Raw genomic sequence first — 10,109 nt, 5'->3', positions numbered from 1 at the left:
ATAAAAAATTCTTATTTTTGATTCAACACAACCATGAGAAATCACTTAGAGGCCTAATGACAAAAAGAAAGTATAAGAAGACTGGCTTGAGTTTGAGTCTTGTCCATTCTACTTAATAGCTATATGTCCTTTTCCAAGACACTTCTCTGAGACTGAATATTCTCATTTGAGTCTTAGTATTCCCAATGTGACAAACAAGGATGATGCTTCCCCTACATACCAAAATCATAGGATCAGGGTGAAGGTTAAATAAAACAAATATATTTGAAACATTTTATGCTTTTTTCTTCTTGTTAAGAAGACTGAGACTCCAAGTTGGCACTTTCAGTAGTGGGGTTTTTAAAGCTCTTCTGTGGTAGGAAGACTGATTGTGCATGATGAAGGTGCATCCAGAAGAAAACAGAGAACCCCATGGGACAGCAGGTTAAGAAGGAGACTTTTGTTATCCACTCTGCCACCACCAAAGCACCTCTAAGGAATAATTTCATGGGAAAAACTGCTTTCAGCAAGGGACCTTGCATATTTTGATGCCTCTGCTGTCCAGTATGGATTCCCTCACTCTCTAAGGTCCATCACCTGGAGTGCAAGGAAGCAACTTCACTACAACTGTGAAGTTTAGCCTGGGTATCTCTCATATTTAGGAAGAGGAATGGTGAGTGAGCCCACAAGAATTTATTGAAAACATGCTAGGCATAAGTACTGGAAAGACAAAGAAGATAAGAGTATGTCCATGTCCTCAAAGGTGCTCACATTACAAAGGGAAAGACAACAGACAAGCAGATATGCACATGTAAGATATATAAAGTGTCAATGGGTGATAACTTCAGATGTAAGGTACTAGCATTAGAAAAAAGTGGGGAAAAGCCCCTTGTGGAAGGTAAAATTTGAATTGAGTCTTGCAGGACATCTGTTCATGCAGGAAGCTGAGATGAAGACAGAGAGCATCCCAGTTTTGTGAATAGTTAATGAAAATGCATAGTCAGAAAAAGCCAGATAGGTGGAGCCAAGGTGGTGCAATAAAGGCAGGTACTTGCTCAAGCTCTCCCCAAAAAACCTCTAACTACCTTTGCGTAATGACTCGAAAGAATTTCTAGAGCAATAGGTCCCACAAAACACAGAGTGAAGCGATTCTCCAATGCTAGACAACTTGGAAGTTCAGCAAGAAATTCTGTTGCATCAGCTTAGAAAGTAATTCAGTCAAGCTGAGGTCACACCAGTGCAGTCTGTGTGCCAGCAAACCTGAAGTAGGTCTCACCTACTCAATCAATGGCAAAACTAGTGGTTTCCAGACTTCTTAACCCCCACACATAAAGAACTACTTAAAATGTTAGCAGGAAAGGTCTGTGGCCCCTGGGTGAGAGTGGAATGCACTGCAGTGCATGCTGCAGTTGCACCAGCAAACCAAGATCAGGCCTTGGGAACCACTGAATTATCAGTTCCAGTAGCTGCTTCTAGAACTCTCAGACCACAGACAGTGTGGACTTTGAACAAATGGTCAGAAGAAGATCACAGGGTTCTGTTTGCTAGCACTGAGGCAGGACTTTATTACTTTACCCTTACTCAGATCTGAGTCACAGTCCTGGGTGGCAGTCCCAGGGTAAGGAGGAGTATTAGCATAGCAAAGCATGCTGTGACAGTTGAGGGAAGGACATTCTTCATAGTTCCAGGGCAGAAAAGAGTGCTTGTGGTCACTCACAGATTAGAGCATAAGACAGGACAGAAGTAAAGACACCTCTCTTAGATCGTAAACCTTGGAAGAACTCAAAACTTACAGGTCTCTAGAAGTTTCTCTGAAAACAGTTATACAAACACCCTGAAGCCTGGGACAGTGTGCCCTTCACCCTGGAAGCAGTGCTTCACTTTAACAGAGTTAACAGTCTAGTAATAAGCTGGGAAATTAGGAACCAACAGAAAAAAATTCTGACCATAGAAAGCTACAAGAAACACCAAAACACTTACTCAGAAGAAAATATTTAAAGCTCCTACATCCAATGCTTCAGAGATAAATATGAATTGGTTTCAGGCCATGGAAGAGCCAATTAGGGATTTCAAAAACCAAGGAAGAGATTCTGAAGCAAAATTAGGAAGAGAAATGGCAGTGATACAAGAAAATCATGAAAATTGTAGCTTGGTAAACTAATTGTAGCCTGGTAAATTAATTGTAGCCTGGAAAATTAATAGCCTGGTAAAAGAGATAGAAAAAAATACTGAAGAAATAATATATTGAAAAATAGGCTAGGCCAAATGGCCAACAGAGGCCCAAAAAGCCAATGAGGAGAAATTGGCCTTACAAAGCAGAATTGGCCAAAAAGGAAAGGACTTACAAAAGCTCACTGAAGAAAATAATTTTTTAAAAGTTAAACTGGAGGAAAGGGAAGCTAGCGACTTTATGAGAAATCAAGAAACTATAAGATAAAGCCAAAAGAATGAAAAAAAGTAGAAGACAATGTGAAATGTTTATTTGGAAAAAAACTGACCTGGAAAGTAAAACCACAAAGTTGGTGTACTACCTGAAAATTATGATCAAAAAAAGAACTATCATCTTTGAAGAAGTTATCAAGGAAAACTGTCCTGATATGCTAGAATCATAAGTAAAGTGAAAATCAAAAGAATCCACTAATTACCTTTTGAAAGAGACCACAAAATGTAAGCTACCAGGAATATTATAGCCAAATTTCAAATCTCCCAGGTCAAGGAGAAAATATAGCAAGCGGCCAGAAATAGATATTTCAAGTATGATGGAGCCACAGTCAGGATAATACAAGATATAAAAGCTTCTCCATTAAAGCCTTGGAATATGTTGTTCTGGATGGCAAAGGAAATAGGATTACAACCTAGAATAACTTATCCAGCACAAAAGAATACAATGCTTTATGGGAAAAAAAATGGTCATTAAATCAAATAAAGGACTTTAAAATATTCCTCATGAAAAGACCAGAGCTGAATAGGAAATTAAAATTTCAAATACAAGACTCAAGAGAAGCATAGTATGGTAAACAGGAAAGGGAAATCACAAGTAAGGTTAAACTTTTTGCATTCATAGATGGGAAGATGATACTTATAACTCATAGGAACTTTCTGATTATTGAGGCAGAGAGAAGAAGCATATATAGACAGAAAGTAAAGGTGTGAGTTGAATATGCAGGCAGATTGTCTAAAATATAAAAAAAATAAAATAAGGATTGAGAGAGGAATATACTGGGAGAAGGGCGAAAGGAGGACAAGAATGGGGTAAATTATCTCATGTACAAGAAGTAGGAGAAAGATTTTCTAGTGGAGGGGAAGATGTGACAGATGAAAGAGAGTGAGGGAACCTTACTCTTAGCAGAAATGGTTTAAAGAGGGAATAAATTACCCACTCAATTGGGTATAGAAATCTATCTTGTCCTATAGGAGAGTAGGAGGGGAAGGGGAGAAGAAAGGCAGGAGTGTAATAGAAGGAAGGGCAGACTGAGAGAGGGGGTATTAGGAGGCAAAACACTTTTGAGGAGCGATATGGTAAAAGGAGAGAGAGAATAGAAGAAATGAGGTGAGGAATAGGATGAGGGAAATATTAAGAGTAACTGAAAAAAAATTTGAAGCAAGTTTCTCTGATAAAGGTCTCATTTTTTAATCATATAGAGAAATGAAACAAATTTATAAAAATAAGAACCACTCCCCAATTGGTAAATGATGAAAAGATATATTTTCTATATCCTTTACTTCATATCAGATGAAGTAATCAAAGTAATCGAAGCTGTCCATAGCCATACAAAAACTTTTCTAATTCACCATGTATTGGAGAAATGAGAACTAAAAGAAATTCTGAGGTTCTACCTCACTCCTATTAAATTAGCTAACAGGACAGAAAAGAAAAATGAGGAATGGTGGAGGGGATATGGAAAAAATGAGACCTTAATGCACTAGTGTTGAAGTTGTGAAATGATTAGATCATTTTGAAGAGTAATTTATTACTAAGCTCAGCGGGCTATAAAACATGCACACCTTTTGACATAGCAATATCATTACCAGGTCTGTATCCTAAAAGAGATAAAACATCAAAAAGGAAAAGGACCTATATGTACAAAAATATTTATAGCAGCTCTTTTCTGGTGGCAAAGAAGTGGAAATTGAAGGGATGCCCATTAATGGCTGAACAAATTGGTATGTGGTATGTGATTGTGATGGAATACTATTTTTCTTTAAGAAATGATGAGCAGAATGCTTTCAGAAAAACATGGACTTACATGAAGTGATGCAAAGTGAAATGTACCATGTACAAAGTAGCAGCTATATTGTAAGATGATCAGCTATGAATGACTTAGATATTCTTAGCAATAAAATGATCCAAGAGAACTCTGAAGGACTTATGATGAAAAATGTCATCTAATCCCAGAAAAAGAGTTGATGGTATTTGAATATAGATTGAAACATAATTATTTTACTTTATTTTTCTTGAGATTTTTTTGTTTGTTTTTGTTCTTTGTTTTCTTTCACAATATGACTATTATGGAAATGTTTTGCATGATGACATTTGTATGAAAAAATCAAATTGCTTGTTTTCTCAATGATGTAGAATAGGGAGGGAAGAAGGGAGAGAATTCAGAACTTAAAGTTTTAAAAATGAATGTTAAAAATTGTCTTTTACATGTAACTGGGAAAGAATAAAATCCTAAAGAAAGGAAAAAGGGGGGAGGAGCCAAGATGGCGAAGTAGAAAGACACACATATGCTAGCTACGAACGCACAGCCCATAAAATATCTATAAAGAAGAACTCCCAACAAATTCTGGAGCAGCAGAAGCCACAGAACAATGGAGTGGAGGAGATTTCTGTTCCAGAGAGCCCTTAAAACCTGACCAGAGCAGAGCAGAGCCCAGCCCTGTCTTGGCTGCGCAGCAGGAACAGATCTGAGCAGGCTTCAGGGACAGAATCTCCAGTGGCCATGCAAGTCCCTCCACCCACAGACACCAAAGGTCAGTGAGAGAGTCTTTTGGGTGGTCAACAGGGGAGTGGGGTGTTCCTGTGACTTGGGACCCCTGGGGAGGCAGCAGCGGGGGCAGTGGTGGACAGGGGCTCCCAGAGCAGGCAGGAGCCTGGATCCATTGTTGAAGGTCTCTGCATAAAACCCCCTGAGGGAACTGAGCCCTGAGTGGCGGCCCTGCCCCCACCTGAGCACCTGAACTTAATCTCACACTGAATAGCAGCCCCACCCCCGCCCAAAGCCCTGAGGCTGGGAAGCAGCATTTGAATCTCAGACCCCAATTGCTGGCTGGATGGATCTGGAGGCAAAGTGGGTGTGAGGAGAATATTCAGAGGTCAAGTCACTGGCTGGGAAAATGTCCAAAAAAGGGGAAAAAATAAAACTATAGAAGGTTACTTTCTTGGTGAACAGGTATTTCCTCCCTTCCTTTCTGATGAGGAAGAACAATGCTTACCACCAGGGAAAGACACAGAAGTCAAGGCTTCTGTATCCCACACATCCAAAATAAATATACCATGGGATTAGGGCATGGAAGAGCTCAAAAAGGATTTTGAAAATCAAGTTAGAGAGATGGAGGAAAAACTGGGAAGAGCAATGAGAGACGTGCAAGCAAATCATGTAAAATAAGTAAACACCCTGCTAAAGGAGACCAAAAAAAATGCTGAAGAAAATAACACCCTGAAAAATAGGCTAACTCAATTGGCAAAAGAGGTTCAAAAAGCCAATGAGGACAAGAATGTTTTCAAAAGCAGAATTAGCCAAATGGAAAAGGAGGTTCAGAAGCTCACTGATGAAAATAGTTCTTTCAAAATTAGAATGAAACAGATGGAGGCTAATGACATTATGAGGAACCCAGAAATCACAAAACAAAACCAAAAGAATGAAAAAATGGAAGAGAATGTGAAATATCTCATTGGAAAAACAACTGACCTGGAGAATAGATCCAGGAGAGACAATTTAAAAATTATGGGACTACCTGAAAGCCAAGATCAAAAAAAAAGCCTAGACATCATCTTTCATGAAATTATCAAGGAAAACTGCCCTGAGATTCTAGAACCAGAGGGCAAAATAAGGATTCAAGGAATCCACCAATCACCTCCTGAAAGAGATCCAGAAAAAGAAACTCCTAGGAACATTGTGGCCAAATTCCAGAGTTCCCTGGTCAAGGAGAAAATATTGCAAGCAGCTAGAAAGGAATAATTCAAGTATTGTGGAAATACAATCAGGATAACACAAGATCTAGCAGCTTCTACTTTAAGGGATTGAAAGGCGTGGAATAGGATATTCCAGAAGTCAAAGGAACTAGGACTAAAACCAAGAATCACCTACCCAGCAAAACTGAGTATAATACTTCAGGGGAAAAGATGGTCTTTCAATGAAATAGAGGACTTTCAAGCATTCTTGATGAAAAGACCAGAGCTGAAAAGAAAATTTGACTTTCAAACACGAGAATGAAGAGAAGCGTGAAAAGGTAAATAGCAAAGAGAAGTCATAAGGGACTTTACTAAAGTTGAACTGTTTACATTCCTACATGGAAAGACAATATTTATAACTCTTGAAACTTTTCAGTATCTGGGTAGTTGGTGGGATTATGCGCACATGAACACACACACACACACAGACAGAGAGCACAGAGTGAATTGAATAGGATGGGATCATATCTTAAAAAAATGAAATTAAGTGGTGAGAGAGAAATATATTGGGAGGAGAAAGGGAGACCTGGAATGGGGCAAATTATCTCTCATAAAAGAGGCAAGCAAAAAACTTTTTAGTGGAGAGAAAAAGAGGAGAGGTGAGAGAAAAACATGAAGTTTACTCTCATCACGTTCCACTAAAGGAAGGAATAAAATGCACACTCATTTCTGTATGAAAACCTATCTTACAATACAGGAAAGTGCGGGAGAAGGGGACAAGCAGGGTGGGGGGATGATGGAAGGGAGGGCAATGGGAGGAGGGAGCAACTTGAAGTCAACACTCTTGAGGAGGGAGAGGATCAAAAGAGAGAATAGACACAATGGGGGACAGGATAGGATGGAGGGAAATATAGTTAGTCTTACACAACACAACTCTTATGGAAATCATTTGGAAAACTACACAGATATGGCCTATATTGAATTGCTCGCCTTCCCAAGGGAATGGGTGGGTGTTTGGCCTAGAGGCCGATGGGCTACTCGAGTCTACTCACCTTTCGCAGGTCTTCGGAGGCCAACCAGATAAACGTATTGAGAGAATAGACTTTCCAGAGTCGAACAAGGGTTAGGCTTTGTTCAGGGTCTTGGTTACATGTGCAGGGTGAATTCTTCCTCAGGAGAGAGGAATCCTCCTCCTCTCAAGGGGCAAGGATCATACAGCAAGAGGATGGGAGCGGAAGAGGGGAGGGACCCTTTTCCCTCTAATGGCCCTTCAGTGCAAAGAACGCCTTCAGGCTTTCCTGTCCCCATTTAAGCTCTCCCAGCCGCATAGTTTGCAAGTGAATACCATGCCTGCTCTCAGTCCCTAGCTAGTCAACAACAGGTGTGCTCAGACCACAGGCCAATCTCAAGGGTGGGATGCTCTCCCCAGCAAGTTTCCAACTGAGAAGAGGTGGAAATACACAAGATAGCCTGTGTTTCTCGCCTCAATACCCAGCTGTTCCCTGGCGGGCCTCATGAGAACTCTAAGATTTAGAGGTCCTCACTTTTACCTGCCTGGCACTTTCCTTATGAAACTGAGCTTACACCCCTAACAGGTGGGGAGGGAAGGATGAAGAGAAGTTGGTCTTCCTCTTCCTCAGCCTTCCTTTTTCCTGACTTAGCCAAAGAAACACTGTGTCACTTTAGTTTTCTTCTATTATTCCATTCTTCCATTTTTGACTGATTCTTTATGTTTTATAGAGCCATTAGCTTCCACTTGACCAATTCTAATTTTTAATAAATTGTTTTCTTCAGTTAATTTTTGTGCCTCCTTTTCCATTTGGTCAATTTTACTTTTTAAGGATTGTTTTGATCAGTGCACTTTTCCCCCCTTGTATTTTCAAAGGAATTGTTCAATTTTTTTTTCATCTCTCTTATTTGACTTTTAAAATCCTTCTTGAGCTCTGACAAGAAGGTCTTTTGGACCTGAGACCAGTTCATATCCCCCTCTGAGGTTTCAGATGTAGGTATATTGAACATATTATCATCTCCTGAATTTGTGTTTTGATCTTCCATGTCACTAAGACATTTGTCTATTGTCATTGATTTCATTTGATTTTTCTAACTCTTGTTGTTTGTCTTTTTCCAGCTTTTAGATTTGATTTCTATTTCTCTGGCCCAGAGGGCACTGTCCTAGATTTATTGTGCTAGGGATTAAGGGGATTACTGGTTTTTGCTGTAGCCTAAGGTACTAGCTGCTGGATGTCTTAGTGCTGGTAGTTTGGTACTGAACTGAAACTGGTGGTTTTAGTGTGTGGCAGGTGTCTGGTGTTGGCATTTGCCTGCACCTCTGCCCTGGGACTCATGATCTCTTGCTGGTCCTATGAGGTGGGTCCTATACCACTCCTACTAATTCCCCTAACCACCTGTTCTGCAAGACTATTATATCCCATCTTTGTGTTGGCTCCACTATTCCAGGATTTTTCCTGTGGCAATATTCTCTGGGTTTTTCAAAGTCTATGAGGGAGGTTGATAGTGACTTATTTCTTACTCCACCATCTTGTCTCCCAGAGATTTACACAGATCACTTTGTCACTTTCAAAAGAGGCTTTTGGACTCCCCATCTCTCAATTGGTTTTTTAGATTTGTCCCTGAGAAATCATCAGCTGGCAGCAGTGTTTTTTAGAGGCAAAACTATAGTGGAAACTGAGATGAAAAAAGTCTATGCCATATCTAAAAAAACTTCCTGAGCATTCTGTGAAAGGAAGAAAAGGAATTTTAGCAATGAAGAATTGTGAGTTGCCCCTTTGATTCATGTGTTCCCAAGCCTGAGCCTAAGCCTACTTTCCCCCTGGACTCTCTAAGTACCTGTTTGAGAATATGTCACAGACTTTGAAGGGAATATTTTGTACCAACTATTCTTACTATACTAAATTAGTAAAATATCCATTTCTAAAAGCTAATTGAGATTAAGTGTTATCAGATGATAATCACTAGAGAAAGAGCACTGATGAGGGTTTGTGAGTAATAACCTTAAAAACCAGCCCTTCAGATCTAACACTAGAACCCTGGGGATACATAGTAGCTACACTGTAAAACCTGACTTGTAAGGGTGAGTATGAACTTGGATAAGAGTTCTGAGCACATGCTACGTGCATGAGAAAAATTATAGTTCAATACAATAAAACAGATGTCCGAAACAGAGTGATACAAACTATACAAATGAAGGGTACAGAAAATAAGAGACGTAAAAAGTAGTTGAACTAAGATGATTATCTTTCACAACAGAGGTACCAGTGTGAATGACTGAAGGAATGAAGACAACAGATGGTTAGAGTGATCCAAGGTTGAGCCTTGGCTGAGGGTTAATTAGATATATAACAATAACAAAAAAATAGGGATTGAAGAGAGGAGGACAATGCAGAATTGAATTGTCTCACCAAGGAGTTAACATGGGAATAGGAGGAGAGATTGATTAGTGTAGAGAAGATGAATGGGGAAAGAAATTAAAGGTCAAGTGACTGGAGGTCATGGTGTGAATGAAGAGTAGTATTATGTAAAGGAAGATTGAGAGAGAAGTAAAAAGTCAATAGATTATGGTTGGATAAGGGGATTTCAGAGTGCTTGAACATGGAGGGGTAAATTTGAGGTTTTATCCAAATCAATGGTATAGCCATCTTTCTGTGAGGCAGGGTGATGGAACTGGTCATGGGAGGTGATTAGGTTGAGAAAAAACTGGGTGGTTAAAATAATTGAAAGAGAATCAATATGAATGTTCAAGTTTGGTGGTATGAGGTAAGAGTTGAAGAGGTAAGAAAAAACTGTAAGCCAGGCATCAAACTCTTTGAGGGAGGAGGAGGAATGAGCTGGGAATTTGTGGACAATAATTCCAGGATTTTGACTGAGTTTGGAATTGGATATCATGAACCCTAGAGGAAATGAAGTTATTGAGGTTTGGAGAAAGGAGAAGAAACTGAAAGTGGCAATGAGGAGTAAAGAATACTCTAACTACCTTTCTTCAGCTAGTGAACTGAGG

The sequence above is a fragment of the Notamacropus eugenii genome, chromosome 2 (assembly GCF_028372415.1).
Source record: "Notamacropus eugenii isolate mMacEug1 chromosome 2, mMacEug1.pri_v2, whole genome shotgun sequence".
Lineage (NCBI taxonomy): Eukaryota > Metazoa > Chordata > Mammalia > Diprotodontia > Macropodidae > Notamacropus > Notamacropus eugenii.
The sequence above is the reverse complement of the archived record's forward strand: the minus strand, read 5'-3'. Positions refer to the sequence as shown.